At 46.8% G+C, this 22,179-nt stretch overlaps 1 protein-coding gene and 1 long non-coding RNA gene across 4 annotated transcripts in view; one reads left to right on the top strand and one right to left on the bottom strand.

Annotated features, from left to right (window-relative positions):
* Positions 1-1,463, top strand: part of LOC143428612 (uncharacterized) — a 42,603-nt gene extending 41,140 nt beyond the window's left edge. Inside the window, exon 2 of the long non-coding RNA XR_013102443.1 lies at positions 1,341-1,463. This is a non-coding gene — a long non-coding RNA (uncharacterized LOC143428612). The remainder of the gene's footprint in view (positions 1-1,340) is intronic.
* Mxd (MAX dimerization protein) overlaps positions 1-22,179 on the bottom strand; it is a 166,094-nt gene that overhangs the window by 43,254 nt on the left and 100,661 nt on the right. The window lies entirely within an intron of this gene.

Genomic DNA, 22,179 nt, shown 5'->3' with positions numbered 1-22,179 from the left:
TACGCGAGGCGTGTGTTGATCCCCGCGAAATTACCGTGGGTTAAAGCAACTTTTTTTTTTTTTTCTCTCAAGTAGAGCCACTTGACGAGGGTTTTCTTCCCGCGTGCTGCATTTTCACCGCGCGATAAATCAATTCTCCTCATTATTCCGCTTGTAAAATGATTAAGAAGGGAGCGTAAAAAATACGCGGACCACGCGAAACATCCCGTATTTTATAGCAAGAGTCCGCTTTATTGCCGCGAGTCGTATAATAGAGTTTACATTCCGCGTGTGTTCCACGGTTAAACGTAAATCTGCCGCGCAGGCTGTCTGGTTTAATTTTCAATAGTCTTATCGTAACACTTTCGCGGGTGGGAATAAAAAATATGAACTCGCGATAGAAGAGAGAGGGAGAGAGAAGAAAAAAAAAAGACAGCCAACGTACGCTCCGCGAAAAGAGATTTCGCGCGTTAAATATTTTATCCTCGGAAATTTGTTGTGTATCTTAGAAAAGAATTATGTCCGTTCCCGTTATCATGGAGTGCCAGGAATTTATTCTGCAAGCGACTTGCTGTAACCGCGGTGGACGAAGGAAACGGCGAGGAAAGAGGGAGAGAAGTTTGTTATTTTTAACAAGGGAACTTTACCAATTAATCTTGCTCGATTTAACTTCACCTATTACTCAAGATGCTTGAAAAATTAGGTTTTTGTATGACCACTCCTCGCGCGGACTAGAACTTCCCCCGCAGACTGTATCGAGGGCATTAAGTTATTAATTTCAAGATCCAGATGATTTATTCTTCGATCGTATCGACTGTTTTCGCGCGTCGAATGAAGATACGCATGTTATTCTACGCAGTAAATGTACTAAAAATATACGAGAAAATACTAGACGTGTAAATTCGCAAAAAATGTTGTCTCGCATTTATTACAACCCGAGCGAGAGACGATAAACGAGTGGCAGTGAAAATATTTTTGTTTAGCGTATTTTATCACCGCGCGCGATTCGCCACGTGAAATATTGCCGGCTGCTTTGCATAACAAACAGCCAGGCGACAAGTAAACAGCGGCCCGTCTACGAAGGATAAGCCTTTTAATAATCCTTTGCAAATCCAATTAAACGACGCCACTCGACGTCGAGAGGACGGACACTGTCCGCGCGATGTTGCCTCCTGGCTTCCGCATTTTTCCTGCCATTTTATACATTACCGCGAAACGAGCCTGATCAAAAAATATCCAACGACAATTTGTTGTCCCTCGATTTAGTCTAAAGTACGAGTGATCGCGTTACGAAACTCTGATTGTTGCTGAACATCGTTTTGCTACACTTGTAACGCGTGCAATAACTCTTTGTGTTTCAGTGCGCAAGCTGCGAAGCATTTGGACGATTTCCATGTACGAACGCCAGCAGTAATTGTGGACCTGTTAGCTTTCGTCGATATAGCCACGCGGCAGTGATGATTGGATGAAAAATAGAGATTGAACGGGTAAATTGGAAGCTTCTATAAGTCAGGTATCTTTAATTCTAATTCATAGAACTTCTGATTCTGTTTTCTTCGCAACTGTGCTACTATTCTCTGTTAATTTATACCTTATTCCTTCCTAAAAAATTCTAAAAAAAGAAAAATCAAACGCACGCTTCATATACATCGTATCGCATCATCGTTTAACTCCGCCATTTCGCAAAACCATATTTCCCACCGAGGCAACAGCTAAACCCCCGATATTAACTTCGCAAAGTCGCCACCACCGCTGCGTCCCTCTCATTACTTTCCCCTCTCCATCTGCACGAAGAAGAAAAAAAAAGAAAAAAAAAATGAGAAAGAAAGAAAAATAAAGAGAGAATTTGTCGAGCGAGAGGGTGGAGGCAGTATGGTAGCGGAAGGAAAGAAGCAGAAAAAAAAAAGAGAAAGAGGAATCAAATATTTCGTTTGCCTCGACGACCATGCCCCCGGAGGCTGTTCTCCTTTGGCGAGGGTCAGAAAGGGTCCGTGTGCTCGTCGGCCATGTTGAAAGTGACTATCTTACGAGGGCGTTAGCGCATGTTTGACTTGTCAAAGAGCTTCTCCCGTCCGTCGCCTCGGCCTGCCTTTGCGTCTCTTTAGGGGTTCTTCTTCCCGCCTCTGTCTCGTACTGTCCGACATCGACCATAGTAATTCCCTCCGCCGCTAGCTACCCCCCTGGGCCACCACCTCTTCCGCATCCGCCACCCCCTCCGTCGTAACACCCTATCTGGGTTCGCCGTCGTTTCCACCTTCTCCAACGCGACGCTAGGCGCCTAAACGTCGATCGCCGCCGCGACGCATTCATCCGCCGACTGGATAACCACCCCCTGGCTCTCTCGCGCGGGATACGCTTCGGTGGTGGTCGTCGTCGTCGCCCAAGACACGCGACGGACGCGTCGAGCCGTCTGCAGAGCCAGACGAACCAGAAGCAACATCGCTGTTGGCTCGTCGTGCTCATCTTTCATCGTGGACGATCGCTTATCGCGACCACAGGAGATATCATCGACGTTGGTTAGGGTCGACGTCGAAAATTCGACGATCTTTTGGGGCGATGCTCTTATTGGCTCGTAAGGGTGGCTTTTTAGGGAGGATTCATGTTGGGTGAAGTTTTTAGGTTACTAGGGATGATTTAGAGTGTGGTTTCGTTTATTGGGATTTTTTATTGGCCCATGATCGCGTTGAGGGGTTGAAAATTGTAGCAACCCTTTTGTAATACGCTTTTGGGCCAGTGATGATCGAATTGATAGCATTATGGAAGGATTGATTGTAGATTATTAATGGAATTACCAAATGAGCAGACAAGGAGTTAGGGTGGTTTGAAAATTCTTGCTGTCGCTAGCCAATTCCCAATTGGGGTTCGAATCGAGGAAATTCCGTTTAACGAGCCCCCGAACGACAAGGGCATCGAAGATTAAAGGGTGGCCCGCGGTGGTCGGTCGTCGCTCGTGGAAAATAAAAACGGCCACCTCGTGGGCCATGTATCACCTTTTATTAAACGATAAATCGACGTGCAACGCGAACCTCCACCCAGCGCACCCCCGTTGGCTACCCTGGTAACCCCTTCGCGGACATTTCTCGCGCGGTGAACGGAGACAGGCTAGTTTCTACGGACGAAAGATATATCGAGCTCTCGTTAGCGAGTTAGTCGCCTTCGAGGGGGGAAGAAACAGTGGGTTCGGTTCCTCGACGCATGTCGAAGGGGTGAAAATCAGGTGGCGGGCGCAGACGTTGCCACAGTCGAGGAATACAAATTGTACGCGAGACCACGTCGTTATTTTCCTAGTTTATTCCTCAAAGTTTGTCTAGTTTTCCTTTTTTTTTTAAGCAAATATTAATACCAAGAAGATCGCCAGCTGATAGGTTCAAAATTCAATCGGATTAATTACCAGGACTCTCGCGTGTCAGTTACAGGGCCACCTAATCTCTGAACATCGAAAACGGTATCTACCATTTATCAGTCGCGGGAAAATTCGACGAACACGCGCAGGCACGAGCAATTTTCATCGAGTAGCAGCGCGAATATTCGCGGTGTCCTCCTCCGCGGCGCGTTTCGCGATTAATATCCGGCGCGCGTCGTTCGCGCGTAATTACGAAAATGGCGGTGGGCGTACTCTCCTCGCCGTCTTTTCCGCGCGTCACCCCCATTTCTCTCTCTCTCTCTCTCTCTCTCTCTCTCTCTCTCTCCCTCTCTCTCTCACTGTCTCTCTCTCTCTCTCTCTTTCGCACTTGCTCGCACCGCACGACGCCTCGTTCCCGGTGATTAAAACCTCCGGCACGCGGGATCACGCATCCAGGTGCGTGCCCGTGAATACACGCGCGCCGATATTCCCTCACCGTGGGGGTGGGCCTGTGCTTTATCGTTAATTAACCCGGATTAATTACATCGATCAGGCAGCCTCGACAAATACAACCGGCGCATTCGACGTGGATTAATATTCGCCTGCGACGTCGACGCGGCGCGTCTTTAATTCTTAAATTCACCCTTGGCAGCGTTGTGGAGGGGTGGTTGAAGGGAGAAATCGTAGCTTTTACTATGGAAGATGAAACGTTTGCTGAATTTTCGTTCGAGCATATCGTACGAACGATTATTTGCTATTAGTTGGAATTTCAGATGGTCTTTGAATGATCGAAACCACCCCCTTTGCCAGGATGGGTACTCACTCTACGATTTCCGTATCGCAATCTTACGTCCGCTCGTTAATTACACTCAGCTCCGTCGAGAAGCTGAAACAAAGACACCTGGGGTGGCCATATAAGTAACGAGGCGTCGTTCAAAGGCAGTTCGTTTCGCAGGGCTCCGCAAAAATCCTCGCCCGGTCGCGTGTCAACATTTCAAGGAGAATTGAACGCGCGTGCGAGAACCGAGGGACGCGGCCGCCTTTGTGACGGCACCGAATTCTTGCTGCGCGCACCCCCGAATTCACCCTCTCCGCGAAACCCTCGAACTTCCACTGCTCACCCCGTTCAAACCCCGTCGAAGCTTCGTATTCCACCCCTACCCCCTTTCCCTCTCCTTTTTTCTTTTCTTCGAGCTTTTCTGCCTCTGCGAGAATGCATCCAGCTAGTGCAATCCGAGTAAATGACCCTGGTCGACCGAGTGACTCTTCGTCGCGAGCTCGCTGCGAAGGTTACGCGATTTACGCACCCCTCGACTGTTCGCCACTCGGCAGAACGCGTAAGAAGATTCTTGTTCGACGATTCGAACAGAGATGCCCCTGTGTTTGGTCGCAGGTGTTCGTCAGAGTAATGCTGTTTCACTCTGTGACGTTGCGATGCGATATAGACAGAGGGGTGGTACAAAAGGTGCGTATGACACTGCTTGACGTGTGCTTTTTGAAACGAGAATAGAATAAGAAATGGCATTTCAACAGGGATTAATTATTATCTCGTGAGACGAGTAGAAGTAGTAGTTAAAAAAATAAATATATAAAATTTGAAATTGAATAGTGCGAGTGGAGAATAAATTAGTCTCCTGCTGACATTCCATAGTTGAAAAAAGAAATATATAAAATTTGAAATTGAACAACGAGAACTAATATTGCGAGTGGAGAATAAATAAGTCTATTGAAATTCCGCGAACACAGAATAGCGCGATATTGACTTGACAATGCTTAAAAATTCACCGTGCGATCGTCGAATAGCAGGAAAAGTTTCATTTTCCTCGGCACGAGTTTACAACGAACCAGCCTCGATCGAGAAACTCGATGCAACCGAGCCGAAAAGTTGTCGAGGGAAGACAATGCGCCCCTTCGAGCGAGCGGTTCTTGTCGATCCGCGATGGAAGGCCGCGTCCGCGATCGATCGATCGCCCCGCAACTTGGTCACCGCTCGATGAACAAAATCTAATGGCTCCGTTGTTGACGTAGGTAACGACGTTTAATGGATCGTGCCGAGCTTTGCAATGAAAACAACTGTTCGATAAAAGAGGGACGAGGGGCGGAGGGTGGCGTGGGCGGCGAGACGCGGGAGAGACAGGGTGCAGCGTCGAAGTACGGCGTACAGGTATAAAGCGCGGTAAATGGAATCGCTATTACCGTGTAACAACGCGTCCAGCTCTGGCGAGCACCTCTCCGATTCCACGCGCTACTTAACGACCTCTTTAAATAATATTTCATGGTTACCCCTTTAAACACCCATACAGGATCTCCTCTCCCTTTCGTCGTTGGTACCGCGATATACTCGATGTCTGTTCCATCTTTTAGTATATTCAGGATTAGTGTGTAATTTTTGGAATATTTGAGGCTCCAAACGCATAACTCGAAGCTGTGGGAAATTTCAAAATTTTCTTGAAGTATAAGAATTTCACTGGATTTCGCCAGAGCAGAAATTCGAAAACCCATCAAAGCACAACTTGAAGCTGTAGAAAATATCAAAATTTTCTTGTAGTATAAGAATTTCAGTGGACTTCGCCAGAGCAGAAATTCGAAAACCCATCAAAGTACAACTTGAAGCTGTAGAAAATATCAAAATTTCCTCCAGGTACAAGAATTTCAGTGGACTCTGCCAAAGCAGAAATTCGAAAACCTACAGAATCACACGAAATGTTTAAAAATTGCATCTCCCTTGGAGCACACGCAAAGCGTTCAATCGCTCGCAACATACGAACCCTTCGAGCTCGACAGGAAGCGGACCATAACCCACGAGCGACCCTCCGCGAAGGACTCCCGTAAACCTTTGGAATCTCAGTTACAATAACCGTTTCGTCGTTTCTCACCTATGTTCGGCGAACGAACGACCATGCCAGCCGATTCTCATCAGCAGTCTCGTAAAATTCCATCCTTGATCCTTGCTTGGTACGCGGAACTTCTTGTCGAGCGATGCTCGCGCCGGAAGTGCCGCTGGCGCTGTTACGAGTGCGCGACGAGGGCGCCTCGCGTTCTCCAGCAGCCGCTGCTGGAGCAGATTCCACCGATTTCGCTACCAGGACTCATCCAAGCCATTTTTACGAGCATAATCGGCCGCGGAATTAAAGAATGGACGGTGTCGTAATTACGGCCGCGTCTCCGCGACGACGACGACGACGACGACGCCTCCTCTTCCGGACGGATGACGTCCCCATCCGGTTCCACGGGAACGAGACGCTTTCACCGTTTTACTGCCACGGTTTTATCGCGCCCCAGAGCCGAACGACATTTATCGTTTTTAATCTGGCCCAGACTTATTACTCGTTACCTTAGTTTACGGGCCATCGGGGCGACCGAAGGGCCGCGATAACGAAGATATTCGTTGACCCTCTCGAAATTCCAACCCTTCGATGGGACGCACTGGTGGGACCCTTTTAAACGGCCCTAAACGGCCGTCCATTCTGCTCGCTTCTCAGACAACTGTTCTCGTTTGTACGCGATGTTGCTCGCAGCATTGCTTCCTCGAAATTTACCATTTTCTTACTCTCTGTTTTTATTCATTGATTTTCGTAAGATGTTTAAAATTACGATTGAGAAAGGAGAATGCAAATTAAAGTTTTGTATGGTTCGTTTTTTTTTTTTTCTTTTGTCAAATGTAGGACATACTTTGGAGGATTTCTCAGCTAGTCTAAGAGTAACAGCTACTATTTCGAGCAATAATAATTCCAGGCCGCCTTTCTTTAGCTCTGTTCACCTGGCTGGTCGAGCTTGCGATAGGGTTATCTCCGTGCGTGCCTAAAATACTGAAGTTCCGGTAACGCGATCCATTCACAGCCCGCATTCCAGCGCGGCGTGGGTGCGCTGGAAAGACGTACGACGGACTTTTCGGGAGAGATAGTGGCCCCCTCCGAGAGTTACACGCGCAGGAAGAACGTATTCTTCGGATGAAATCGGGGAAATAATTTCTCGACCCTGTTATTTTACGCTACTTTGAAATCTTCCATCGTAGCGTCGAAATTGTGTAACACACACTTTTCTAATTTTTTTTTTTTGCTATCAGAAATACGAGATTTACTTTCGATTTTTATTAGAAACCGTACTAGGCTGCGAAAGGTAATAATTTTGGTACTTTTTGCTGTGTTCGAACGCGACGTTCCGCTTTTAATTTAGAAATATTGAAAATGCAGAAGGTTTTCTGGAGTTTTGGTAGGAAACGTGGAATTACGAAAAGTCGTGATATGAAAAATTAATCAAGTCGTAAATAATCGCATCTGCTCGACAAATATCGCTCCATTTAACGATCAGTCGAAGATTCAGATGACGAGCGACCACCCCAAGACGCTTGCGCGCAGGTTAACATCCCCCGACGAAATGCTCTCTGAAATTATCATATCGTCAGCGAAAAGTTTAGATCGTGGGAATTTCCGCGAGCTTTATCGAGGAATACGAGGTCCTTGGCCCAGGATTATCGATTGTAAAATGAAATAGAATGGCGGTTAACGTCCAAGAGATTTGTTCGGTTGTTCGTGCAAGGTTCATCGTTCCATTTCAGTTTAAGGGATGTTTCGAAGGTGCTTCAACTTTTACGGGGTTATAATTTCCTGGAATAAAAATTTCCTTCACTGCGATCACTTTGTTTTCTTCCCTCGGTTTCTTACTCCAACATCCTCTCTGCTGTATTCAAATTAATTTCGTACGACTTTGCTCTCGAATTTTCAACAATAGTTTCCGTTACTTTCTCACACTTTCGACTAGCAAACTACTTTTGATATCTTCGAGGATGTTCAAATAAAATTCATATTAACAGATACAATTTCTCCAATAACCGAGGAGAGCAGAAAAAAATCCGTACAAACGTTCGAATCGACTAACTTCGAAACTGAACTCACTTTTCCCGATTATCGTATCATTGACTCGAGCGGGCTGCATCAGAATTCCGAGTTTGTTGCTCGGAAACGGAGGAGCGAACGCACAGGTGGATTGAACGACGTATTTCTATCTTCCATCGAGTGCTAGGTAGAGCCAGCGAGAAACAGAGAGAAAGAGAGAGGATAAGAGAGGGGGTGAAAGTTGAAGTTGGGAAACTGGTAAGGCGAAACTATTCCAGCATTTTAAAATCCCAGGAGGGGCTCCTCTTCGCGTCTTCCCTTTTTCATGGTGCTTGTGTAAGGCGATACTAGAAGGGACAGCCGACAGCCGCGGTTTCAGGGGTGGTATCCGGCTGAAAACACGCGTGGAAAAGTCTGACGCGGCGGATGTTAACCCTCGCCCTCTTGCTTTATTATTTCTCCGCCTCGAAACGGTTCTGCGCGCGTACAATTTTCGCCAGAGAGTGAAACGCCTCGGGAGCAACGATTATTGAAACGAATTCGCGTCTGCGTTCGCTTTCGCTCGCGATCATCCCCCCATTTTGAGTCATCCGTTACGAGAGAGAAGACGGCTACGAAATCGAGAAACGAGACACGGTTGTTCGTCGATTCGAGATCGCGACGAGCACCAGTCGCTTAAGCAGACGCGTTACGCGTCAATGGCGAACGGCAGAAACTTTTCCACCGCGTTTCCCATCCCGAACGGAACTCCCCTGGGCAATCAGTGGCACGGTTCATCGACACGAGGGATAGATTCCATCCGCGAGACCGGAAGCTCGAACTTTCCACCCAGACGGCAGATTCTGCTATTCGACTGTCACTAAGCTACGCGGACAACACTTTCGATTTGTGAAAAAGGCGATTTTGGGTTTGTTCGAGGGGGTGAAATTAAAGGAAACAAGGGGTTGATCTCAAATTCCGTCACGAGTAGGCTATTTCTCGAGACTTGGTTAAATATTAAATTAACACTCGACAATTTAACGCATTGCGTGGATATGTTATTATTATTATTATCCATTGGTAATTTTCTTTTGCATGTTAGTCGCACGATACATCCGCGAGACCGGAAGCTCGAATTTTCCACTCAGACGGCAGATTCTGCTATTCGACTGTCACTAAGCTACGCGGACAACACTTTCGATTTGTGAAAAAGGCGGTTTTGGGTTTGTTCGAGGGGGTGAAATTAAAGGAAACAAGGGATTGATCTCAAATTCAGTCACGAGTAGACTATTTCTCGAGACTTGGTTAAATATTAAATTAACACTCGACATTTTTTCTTCAGTTATTAAATTGTGTATCGATGAATTTAACGCATTGCGTGGATATGTTATTATTATTATTATTCATTGGTAATTTTCTTCTGCATGTTAGTCGTACGATACATCCGCGAGTTTGATTTATTTACTCGAGAGATGATTGTTATTTATATAAAGGTGAATGGTTATTATCGAAGATAAATGTGTTGTATAATTTAGTTGTTGAACGGATATAGATGGAATATTCTCGCGTAGGAGGAGAACGTGTACGTGGGAGTAAAATCGATGCCGCCATCCTGGCGGATAAATTAAAAACGACTACGCGCTAACGTGTCCCGCGCAGTGAAATGGTATAAAGTCACTGGGAAATTGTATCGATAGCAGAGCGAGATTAAGTTCTAAAAAAAAAGGAGGCAGCAATGGTAAACAAAAGAAGGCGAGGAGGAAGTTGAGTTCATCCCACGCGGAGAATTTCTCTGCGAGCACACCTGGAACAATTTTTAACTCGTGTTATTTCTCGCGAAGGGTAACGTGTCATCGCGGGGGAGAAATCAACCCCTTCGACGATTCGAGTTTCCGCAAACGCGAAATTCCCCCGAATTTTTTCGATTCATTACACTTCGGAAATTACAAAAGGGCCCGTCGAAAGCTAAATAAAAGGGGGATGAATAAAATCCATCGAACAGAACAAAAGGTTAATCCGGCATCGAGGGAAAATAAAATGTACGCGATACTCTCGATGCTTTGAAAGCGCGCGGATACCATTCATCGCTGTACCTTGGAAAGTTTTTCGAAATTTATTAATTGATAGGTCGCGATGAACAGAACCGCGTTTCGATGAAACGTAAAATCCTTCTGGTACAGGACGAGAAAATTAATCTTGAGAAATAATCGAGCATCGAGCAGAAAATTATCCGTCTCACGAACCGCGAGCAGCCCCGTCATCCCTCTGGTCTGAGGGTGGGTTGGCCATAAATACGAATAAATCACTAGTTAGCTCTCGGTGGTAGGCGGCAGCGCCACGAAGAGCAGTATTAAAACATTAAATCGAGGAGAATTCGGCGGAAGGAAGATCGTGGCCGGGAATTCATGGCCGTGCAAGGAAGAAAAATCCCTTCGCCTTTCTAAGCGAGCCACGAACACGCGCTACCCTCGGTTCTGTCTCCTTTTTCACTGTTATCTGCCATTCGTACACCCCCACGGCTCTTGGTTCAACCGTCTACTCGAACAAGTGGATGGTTTTACGTGGTCGATATTACAATTAACTGTCGTACTAATTAAAACTACTTTCAAGAAACATACCGTATTTTATAGTCTATAAGATGCACTTTTTTTTTATTCAAAATTATGTCTTACGAGTCAGATATTGAAAATGGTTGTCTTTATTACGAATATCGATAATAACCACTATCTTGAGCGATCTATACATCTTTGATCTATGCACACATTGATCCATTTCTTTCTAATTCAAATATTTTTTGTAAATTCAAATCTAATAAATCATAGTACATCCAGGCTGAGAAATACAGCAATTTTTTCTGAAAATAATTAGAACTCCATATCTCTGCTATTTAAAAATCTATAGAAATTTATCGACTGCTAGGATCGAAATAAAAATTTTTCGTAAATTCACATCTGACAAGTCACATAATTTTCTCTAAAACTAATTAGAACTCCATATCTCGGCTATTTAAAAATCTATAGAAATTCATCGACTGCTAGACTCAAAATGAAAATCGTACCATCGCGAGACACATGTTCTTACATGTTATCTATTTGAAAAAAAAAAAAAAAAAAAGAAAGAAGAATCGTGAAATCGCCGAGTGGCAGCGCAATCCAACGTTTCGAGATCCCATCGCAGCTACACGCCGTTTCTGTCTCCGCGGGGCTAAAATGCTCAGCGGCGAGTCCCTCGGGCATTTGCGGTGGCCGTACCGAAAACAGGGGTTGCGGAGGAGCGGCGCGATGGTCGGCTGGGGAGCATCGCTCCGCTGGGTGTTGGGCGCGCGCGAGAGCACCCCGTTCCCCGTGTTTTTAATCACTTTGCACGCAGCCAATGGCACGGAACGGGCCGTAGCTACGCTCGTGGTGCAGCACGAACAGCCGCCATAGGTGCCCGTAGGAAAGGCGCGGAAGGCACGTTCCCCTGGCCGTGTTTTCGACCACGCCGCGCGCGCGTTCCTTTCTCGCCCTCTGTGTCCATCTCCACCGTCGAACTCCATCCGTCCACTAGCCGCTACAGTTTTTTGCGCTTTTTAATAAAGCACGCTTCGCTCTCCGCGAGCAAGCGTTCCTTTTTCCCCCTTTTTTTCGACTCCCTGGGTCCTCCCGGTCCGTTTGATAGCGGACTCGTGAAACGTTTTAAAGCGATGTTTTTTCGATGGACTTTTTTCTATTTTTTTCCCCCACCTTTTTTTGCCTTCTATTCGCTCCTCCTTTTGTTTTTGCAGCGAGCGGGGGAGGGGGCGCACTTTTTTGCGGGATCCCAGCAGCGGCGTTGGCGGTGGCTCTCTTGAGTGGTTGTTTGATGTTGCGTCTGGAGTTTCGCGTAGCATTTTCGGTGGCTCGGTGGTTGATCGTCGGGTTTCGAGCGATACAGAGGGTTCGCGTTGTTATTTGTGTTAAGTGACTATTAATTTGAAGTGGGACTTGTTATGCCTGGGCCTTGATAAGACTGCAGATACTGTGCGGAGCGTATGCTCGCGATTTGGCTCGCGTTCAATAGCGCGGGCAAAGTGTATCGGGGCTGAATCATGGCCAACTATGCTTTACGTATTATTCTCTGGTGAAGACAAAGCGAGAACCTGGTCAAAGTGCTCGTCGAAGATCCGAATGTACTTGCGCGCACGGCGAGCTACGTTCCTTCCCTCCTGTCACCGCGATCGCGAGCAATTCGAACGCGCCCCGCGGATAGTTCGAATCAGTCTCATCGTTCAGACGCGACTTTACTCGAATTACTATCCGCTCCTCTCTTTTCGAAGTGCTCGCGAATAGTTGGGAACTATTCGAACCAGCCGAACTCCAACCTACATTACCGCTTGATCCCGTCGATGGCAAAGGCCAGACTCCATTAATCTCCCCACTGACTCATCATATCCCACTCATCAATAACAAACAAAATTCCACCCCCTCCCCCTCTTCCGCCGCAGGAACCATTTTCATCACTCGAAAACGAAATTTCTAAACAATTGGTCTCCAACTTCGCCGACGGAGCAGCCACCGCGCACAGCCAGACCGTTTTCATCCCCCGATCTTCCTCTCAATCAATCACTCTGCATCTACCAACCACCCCCATCCCTCCTCCTTCGCCGAATCCTGAACCATCTCGCGCGCACGCCAACCTCCTCTGTCTCTCAGCTATCTCTAACGGGCGTATCCTCTCCGCTCGCCACTTGTTCCTTTTCAATTTTCTCCTCGACGCGCCTCGAAATCCGCCTGGCGTTAGGTGCGGCTGACACGCGGAGAGGATCGACGACGCGGCGTCGTTCAGCCTTGGAGAACGACGTCCTCGTGACGCTACCCGTGACCATTACGTCGAAACTACCACTCGTAGCCTTCCAGCGCAACCACCGTCATCGTCATCCCCCTCGCAGCCATCGTCGCGACGTTACTGGCTGTTGTTGTTGCGTCCGTCGAAATATCCGACCGCGTTACAGCATCTCGCCAAATGTGGACACTGTCGAACGGGTGGACGATTTCGACGCGAGATCGTTGGGCTGCGAAAGTGTTGGGATGCAGCAGTGGGTGGTTTGACCAATACTATTGTCTTTCGTGGAATTTCTTCGAGGGTGAAAACACAGCCACAATTGATACTTCCACAATATCATACAAGGGTGGTTTTTAAATCGTACTTTAAATCCACTTTCAAATCAAGTTGAAAATTAGTAGAACGATAATTAAAGAAGATATCTAATATCGTTTATACTCCAGGGAAATGGAATGAATTTGGTGAATAAATAGCGAAACAGGGATCTCGAAAATTCCTTGGGATATCGTGGAACGGTGGACGCGTGAAACATCGATGTCGTCGCGTCAGCGGACACGTACCGCGTGATCGGAGTTCAATTTCCATCAGCTCGTAATCGTTTGTCCATAATGACGGGCTTCCGTGATGGAAAATTGTTGGGCAGGGCGCGGGTATGCGCGGGCACGCGCGCCCGTCGGGAGAAGGCTGCTTATTTCGGGACGATTTCCTCGGGAAGACCTTAATGCCTCGAAGCTGCTGGCCGAAGCGATTAGGCGAATTACTAAACACGATAAGGACCGTCCGGATAAGGTTTCTGTCCCGAGGCGTTGTTCGTAATAGTTCCTGTCGTCTGGTTGACGACGCCAAACCCACCCCCGTTGTCGTCGACCCCGATGTATGGTAATCCACGCTTGTCTATGCTCGTTTTTGTTTGAGAACCGAGCGTGTCGGCGAATCAAATGTTGCCCTTCTCTGTGGGACGTCGTTTCCTCCAGAAATAAAGATGGAGATACGAGCCTCTTCAACCCTCTTTTCTAACGAACTACAAAAATTGTGACTATCCTTTTATTATACGATTTTTCTAGAAAAATTCGTCGACGAATGAATTAACTGTGTTATAAGATAGCTCCTCGATTCCTACTTGAATCATCGAACTTCTGAGAACCGAGCGTGTTGGCGAATTAAATGTTGCCCTTCTCCGTGGGACGTCGTTTCTTCCAGAAATAAAGATGGAGATACGAGCCTCTTCAACCCTCTTTTCTAACGAACTACAAAAATTGTGACTATCCTTTTATTATACGATTTTTCTAGAAAAATTAGTCGACGAACGAAATAACCGTGTTACAAGAGAATTCCTTGTTTCTATAATAGCAGAACCTACTTGGATCTTCGAACTTGAAACCCTGTCGAAAACGTAACTTTATTAAAATCAGCAACAATAACACCACAGCTTACGTCCACGGTTTTTCTATCCGTATTCGTCTACGAAACGTCCTGGTTCCCTTCTGGAGCTAATCAATACGCATTCCCTGCCACCATCTATCCATCAAAATCGCATAAATTCTCGTATCGAATACCCATCACGCATCACCAACGCCAGGACCCCGAGGCCGCAACTGCCTCTCTCTCTCTCTCTCTCTCTCTCTAATAAACCAGCAATTTTCACAGACACGCAGAGGAGTCCGTCCATGGAGCATCGCGACGAGTTCCAACAACCCAACGACGCCGATATCTCGACGCTCTCTTACCAGGTGCGGAAAAATCGAGACGCGAAACGAGGAGGATCAACTCTCGCGCAGCGTCGAACGGAGAGGAGCAGCAGCCGGTACGTTTCCATCGTGGATCCGACACGTGAGGGCAAAGTGATTATGCATCGAAGCGAGCCTCTCGAGGTCCGGGGTATATCGAATCGATATACGGAACTCCGCCCGCCCACGCTCGCCCCCTTCGCCCCTCCTGTCCGTTAGTACCCCTTTCCTACGTAAAACGCTACGTGCCTGCCTTTACCGTCCTCCTCCGACCCCTCGACCACCTCTCTGCCCACCTACCTACCCCCTTTGCCACGCTAATCTCATGATTGCACTGATTAACCCCACCCACCCCTCCAGCCTGGCCCCGGGTCTCCTCTCTTGGCCTGTACGGATCCCTCGATCGCTCAGGCTCGATCACGATCGACCTGCAGACGGGAGGGACCAGGAGAAAGAGAGAGAGAGAGAGAGAGAGAGAGAGAGAGAGAGACTCGACTACGAGACCCAACCGTGGAAACGTGGGGCTCTCGTTTCGTCGGACGCGTGCCTGTTCGCTGGGATTGGTTTTTGCGGCCGAGTTATGGGTGGACGGGTTCCGCGTCGCCGTGATTCGCGGGTGAAGGGTTTATTCGTCGCTGGCTGGGCGTAATATTGGTGAACGCGGTGGTGGTTTTATCGTGGACATTAGGGGATCGCGGCAGGACCGCCCTTGGCATTGTCAGAAATCTACCGTGGGTATTTTGTAGAAGGAGGCTGGGTTCGTTTGTAGTCGTTGGTAGTCGGTGGTTGATAGCGTGGATGGAGTATTGGGGAGCGTGGTACAGTGTGTGGCGATTTTTAGTGGAACAGTATTCGTTATCATTGGAGGCCTTCGTTTAATTGTTCTATACGAGTGTATTAACCTTGCGTTAAATGCACTGTACGGTATTAAGTATGTTCTGGTATATAGAAAGAATGATCATAATGTTTGAGAGCTAGAAAGACCATAAAAAATTGTATTAAATGGTGGACCAAGATGGAGCTACCCCTCAGTGTTAAATGCACTCTATGTACTAAGTATGTCCTGATATATAGAAAGAATAACCATCAAGTTAGAGAGCTAGAGAGACCATAAAAAAAATTGTATTAAATGGTGTACCAAGATAGAGTTAACCCTCAGTTCATCGAGAAGATCTAAATCATAATACTCCTCTGCATGTATTAATTTCGATAATTATTAAGTCTCGAAATAGAGCGTTACATCCCGTTTATCATCGAAATATTCGCCTGGTACCAAGGCCCTTGTGTGCACCACCGTCGAATTAACCACTCTCAGTTAATCGAGAAAATCTAAAGAATAATACTCCTCTGCACGTATTAATTTCGATAATTATTAAGTCTCGAAATGGAGCTCTACATCGCGTTTGTCATCGAAATATTCGTCTGGTACCAATACCCTGGTGCGCACCACCGTCGCATTAACCACTGTCAGCTCGTTTACAAGTTGCGAGCGGGCGGAAGTTCGCCGCCGACAGCGAGTCGAGGGGCGCGCGCGAAAAGGACGCGGGCATCGTCGAAGACAGCGGAAGGCGTCCGTGGGTAAAAACGGCGACGGGGAAACAACGGGGCGGCCGTGACAAATGGATGATCAATAATAGGCAAATTACGTGCACGGGGGTGCATTGTTGACCGAATGAAGCACCGCGTGACAACGGGAGCAACGCGGACGATAATCGATGAGCGGCGTTGCATTCACCTTGCAGAATGGGAGAGACCCCGAAACGGGGACACGCGATAAATCACCGTCGTCCAGCAGCCTTAAAACTTCCCTCCGACGGTGAGGCATCGCGTCCTGCGCGTCTCGAGAGCGACGCTATACGTTCACGTCGCGTGGAAACCGTCCGCTCGGAGATTCCACGATACCTCGCCCCTCGCATCGATAACCGTTAAGGGTGGATTTCGCCACCGTTTCTACCATTCTCGCTTCCCAATTTCTCTATCGTCCTCGCCTACTCTACACTGTACGTTTCTGCTCGAAAATCCTGGGTACTTCGATCGGATGCATTGGAATCCTTTGGACATTTTTATTTTTCAAATTTGTCCCTTTAAATTTATATTTTTTACGGGGCGAATCGTGGACTAGGGTTAGTTGATTAAACGGAATAATCGATTGGTTTATTAACATTTCGAGAAGACTGAAATCTGAGAGAGAATATCTTAAGGGATGATTTAAGAAATCAATGGTTGAATTAAAATACACGTATTGATCGAATATAATTAAGCCCATCCAACGTGAAGCTTATGCTGTCCGCAATAATTACTTGCACCCCACGAAATTTAAATACCCAAGAACTCGCCTAGAACTAGCGCGACCCTTTCGAATCGCAATTATTCCTGTACGAGAAGCCCGCAGCCCTGTAAAAAGCCTCGAGCAGAGCCGCGCAAATCATATTAAACGAAAGGAAACCGGCTCGAAATTAGAATCAATCGATCCGCGTTTAATCACGACGAAAAACAGCGGCGGTACTCGCTGAGAAGAATCGCCCCTCGCCACCTTCGACGTCCATCCGCTCGGGGTCCTCTCGACAGAATTGCGCGCTGATCGAATTGACATTCAATCCGGATCGAGAGCGGCGAGCGGAGTTTACACTGGCTTCGATCCAGGCCCCTGTGGATTCGGCTCGACTCGTCGCTCGTGCAAAACGCCGTGGAGAACGCATCGATAACGAGCGCGTCTCCACCCTCTTCTCACCCCCTCGACGCCACTCTCTCGCCAGCTCCACGGAATCTTCCGGACTCTTTTACAAATCGCGACCACTCTCTCGAGTCGTGTCTTCGAACGAGTTTCTTCCACATCCGGAGACCACTCGGATGCGACGACGCGCGAGGGAACGACCGTGTTTCTGGTTTCCGAAGTCCGATTCGGATGGCAAGTGCGCGGGGGTTGGAGGCTCGCACGATCGTAGTTTCGCGTTTTAGGGTGCATTTAAGAACCGCGTGGGGCTCGTCGTAAGTTGGACGACTTTTAAAAGCAACGATTCGTTGGCGGATTTTTCGACGCTGCAAGGGTTTCACGACGAGGACTAAGTTCGAGGGGTGGAAACGAAGCGTGGAGGGGGTTGCGAGTCTGGAGGAGCGACGTTAAAATTCGAGTCGCTGTAATTCGTCGACGACGTCGATTTTGCAGCTGGGAGATTTTAATGGCGACGACTAAACGCGAGAGAACTTTGGGAAAGTGACGCATACGGGTCGAATTCTGAAGTTGAGGGATTTAGATAGCGGGGTGGCTTGCGAATTTTCAAACTGATTCGAAAGATCTCGCAGCGGAAATTTCGAACGCGATGGCGCCAGGATCGAAGTTCGCGGGGCTGCGAATTACCGTTTCAAGCCCAGCATCGAAGTCGAGGGGTTCGAGACTAACGACAGATTAAATGCAAAAAGTCAACACGCCACCGCCAAGATTGAACTTCGAAAGATCGTAATTCAATATTTCATCCCGAATTTTCAACTCGAAGGATAACGAACGCGAACTTTGCGAAGTGACGTGAAGGGGTTGAAGCACGCTGGATCGCAATCTAAATCTTCACGTTCATGTTCGAAAACCATAACCCAACTATCCACGAAACGAAAAATAATACACTCTCCACCCCTTTCTAATTAATACCACAATTATCGAATAAATAACTACACGAATGTATTATGTCGCGAAAAATTTTCATGATTCTTTATTACTCTCTCGAGCACCCACAGCAACCGTAAACAAGTGTCCAGCGCAACCTCCTGAGGGAATTGCCACGTAATCGAGCCGATATCCTAGCCAAGATCGAATCGTTCATGTTCGAAAACCATAACCCAACTATCCACGAAACGAAAAATAATACACTCTCCACCCCTTTCTAATTAATACCACAATTATCGAATAAATAACTACACGAATGTATTATGTCGCGAAAAATTTCCATGATCCTTTATTACTCTCTCGAGCACCCACGGCAACCGTAAACAAGTGCCTAGCGCGAGCTCCCGAGGGAATTGCCACGTAATCGAGCCGATATCCCGGCTGAGATCGAATCGGATTGGCTCCCTCTGCTTTAATCGACGGGCATCGGTTGTTTCTGCTCCCGGCGACCGGTTTTCCTAATTCCTCGAGGTAAGGGGATATTGTCGACAAGACGGAGAGGGCGCAGAGTTGCTTTAGGTCGGCTCAGGGTGGGTTTGGGTCGGGCTCGGTCGACTGATTGGTTTCGCGAGGCGCTACGCTTCGGTTTTCGGCTGTAATTGTCGCGACGCTGACTAAAGTACTGGTTTAAGCGAGCGGGATTTCGAACGACCCGTTTGCAAACTGGCCAAAGTTTTTTTGGGCTGCATTTTGTCTCTCATTTCTCAATCGATGGACGTACTTAAATTGTTCGCGATTTAAAAAAGCAGAAGACCCATGAATTACCATAAAATTTAGCTTGAAATGTTCTAATCGCAATTCCTAATGACACTTTTCAAACTTGAACTTTGCCTCCTGAGAGTATATTAAATTACTAGCTTTCTGATAAGCAACTTGATATAAATTAGAAATATAAATTGAAATATGCTAATAACCCATAGAATAAAGGGTTGAGAGTGAATACTTGAACTCTGAGAAGGCGACAAATATTATTATTATTGGAAGAGGCGACAAATTGTCGCTGTTATTATTATTATTAGAGAAGAGATCATTTGGTTTGCCATCAGTCGAGAGGATGACGCGGTAACTAAAGACATCGAAAATTCAGCTGGCTGATATCGAACGACATTCAACGCGGCAAAGTCCCCTCGAGCGCGGTTTGGCCAAGGATTATTATGCCGCGGAGTGAATTGGCTGTACGCACGGCTAATTGCGAGTACCAGGCAACAATGAGGCAACGTGACGCGCGCATGACATTACGTCAATGGCCGATGGCTCTTAATTATGACCCGCGACCACATCCGTTCGATCTCAGCGCGGGCAGATTACGATCGAGCTCCCTTGTCGATCGCGTTGCTCGATTACGCTTCGTCGTCTTCCTCTTCGCGGCTCTCCCTCGTTTAACATAATCAACCATCACTCTCGACGCGTTCTAAATTTCTTTAGGCTATCACAAATTACTTAATACGAAAGTCCAATCGATTTTCATGAAAGTGATTCGTTTGCACCCTCTTCTTGCAATCGATGATCAGAAAGAAGAACAAGGTTAGAGGTAAAATATGAAATGGACGTTAACACGTGGTAAAAAGCCTCTCACGTGCCGCGTGGACATTCGCAAAGATGCCTGGAGGGTGTGAAAACCGTCAGGGTCAGCTCAAATTATTTAATACGAAAGTCCAATCGATTATCATGAAAGTGATTCGTTTGCACCCTCTTCTTGTAATCGATGATCAGAAAGAAGAGCAAGGTTAGAGGTAAAATATGAAATGGACGTTAACACGTGGTAAAAAGCCTCTCACGTGCCGCGTGGCTATTCGCAAAGATGCCTGGAGGGTGTGAAAACCGTGACGATCAGCTCAAATTATTTAATACGAAAGTCCAATCGATTATCATGAAAATAATTCGTTTGGATCCTCCTCTTGCAATTGATGATCAGAAAGAAGAGCAAGGTTAGAGGTAAAATATGAAATGGACGTTAACACGTGGTAAAAAGCCTCTCACGTGCCGCGTGACTATTCGCAAAGACGCTTGGAGGGTGTGAAAACCGTCGCGGTCAGCTCGCAAAACAATTCAACCGCTAATTGCTCGAAAGAAGTCGGCGCGCGGTGGAAAAAGCCGTCGCGGCGTCTGCCCGGGTCCCTATTGAAGGCGCGCGGCCATTTTTGCCAGGCTTCAATCCTTTCAGAGGCTTCCCGCCGAAAACAAGCAATGATATATCACCCGTAACGCGATTAACCCTCAAATTTTCCCCCTAAACGGATTACACCGGCTGGCTTCCGGGCGCACGTGCCGCCCTCTCTTCCATTTTCGTCGAGGGCTAACGACACCGCCGCGCGTACCAACTTTTCCATATCGCCAAAACGAAACGGCGATGCCGCTATTAAACGACCGTTTACCACCAACTTTTTCCCTCTGACGGGGTCGACCAGCGTGTTTGATAAAGCCGCTGCGTATCGCGAGTCGAGGGTGGCCCAATGGGTGACAGGTGTAACGTTGGGCTTCCTTCGTGAGTTTTAAGAGATGACGCGATCTTTCAAGTTTCATCGTGGTGAATGTAATTTTCTAATAATCTTCGTTTTTAGTAGAAACGAGAGGGATTTAGTAGGTTTGCAAAATTAAGTATTTCTAAAAATAGTAATATTGGGCTTCTTCCGTAGATCTTCGTCTGATCTTCTAACTTTCATCGCGGTGAATCCAATTTTTTAATAATCTTCGTTTTTCGTAGAAACGAGAGAGATTTGGTAGGTTTGCAAAATTAAGTATTTCTAAAAATCGTAATATTGGGCTTCTTCCGTGGATCTTTGTCTGATCTTCCACCTTTCATCGCAGTAAATCTAATTTTCTAATAACCTTCGTTTTCCGTAGAAACCAGAGAGATTCAGCAGATTTGCAAAATTAAGTATTTCCAAAAATTCTTAATCTCGATAAACGCGTACATCTTTCAATCTGTTAAAGCGGAAGAAATTTTTTTAATGAAGTAATAATCTAGCTATTGGCAATAATATTCGTTGAACAGAGAAAAGAACAAGAATCCGTGAACAGTTTCTATTTTTCCTCTGCGCGAGATTAATAATTAATCTCGTCCGTGTCTTTCGCTTTAAACACGGCGGGGCGACATGATCGACTGGTTTCCATGTAGTTGGCCGCGAAAGCACGTCCATCGCCGGATGATTTATTACGCGAGTGGACGAAGACAGGGTTAAAGAAAAAGGAGGTCGCGCTTCAGGGGTGCGACGAAACGAGGGTGAACGGTGAAATTGATGATCCGACGGGAATATCCAGCGCCAGGCAGTTATCATAAGTCACAGCGTGCCACGATGGCGATTTTTCGGCTTCCTTCGGAAATTTCGCACCCCCCTCGCGTCCTTTCATGCTTCCATGGCTCGCACTACGCCGACGTCGATGATTCCAGCTAGTTGTCTCGCGATTAAGAACGCGTTCTTTTTTGCATACCAATTTTTCTTCTCACCAGCTATGGTCTTGCGAAACCATTTCAATCGCGTACGAAATACTTCTGATTTTCTCGCATTCAGAGGGGATGTTTTCATAATGCAATTTAGACGAAACGCGTGAGATACAAAGCGACGATTTTTAACGTGTAGATTAATTTCTTTCGCTATTTTTGTCTGTCAAGAGATAATAATTTTTGCACGAATACACTGCTGTGCAAAATGTTGCTCTTGGTTTAAAAAAATTTGACAAATTCTAAGATAACATGTTTATTCGTGAGATCGTGTCAGAACGTGCGATCTTTCCGTTTTGTGGTGGCAACAGAGTTAACGCAGATTCCGTTAATGAATCCGAGCGGGTCGCCAGTCCCGACGGTTGTTTCGCGTCTGATTTCTGAACGTCGAGAGGGGTTGAACTCGATCCTGT

Source organism: Xylocopa sonorina, chromosome 10 (assembly GCF_050948175.1).
Source record: "Xylocopa sonorina isolate GNS202 chromosome 10, iyXylSono1_principal, whole genome shotgun sequence".
Lineage (NCBI taxonomy): Eukaryota > Metazoa > Arthropoda > Insecta > Hymenoptera > Apidae > Xylocopa > Xylocopa sonorina.
Note: the sequence above shows the minus strand (reverse complement) of the source record. Positions and strands in the feature narration are given on the sequence as shown.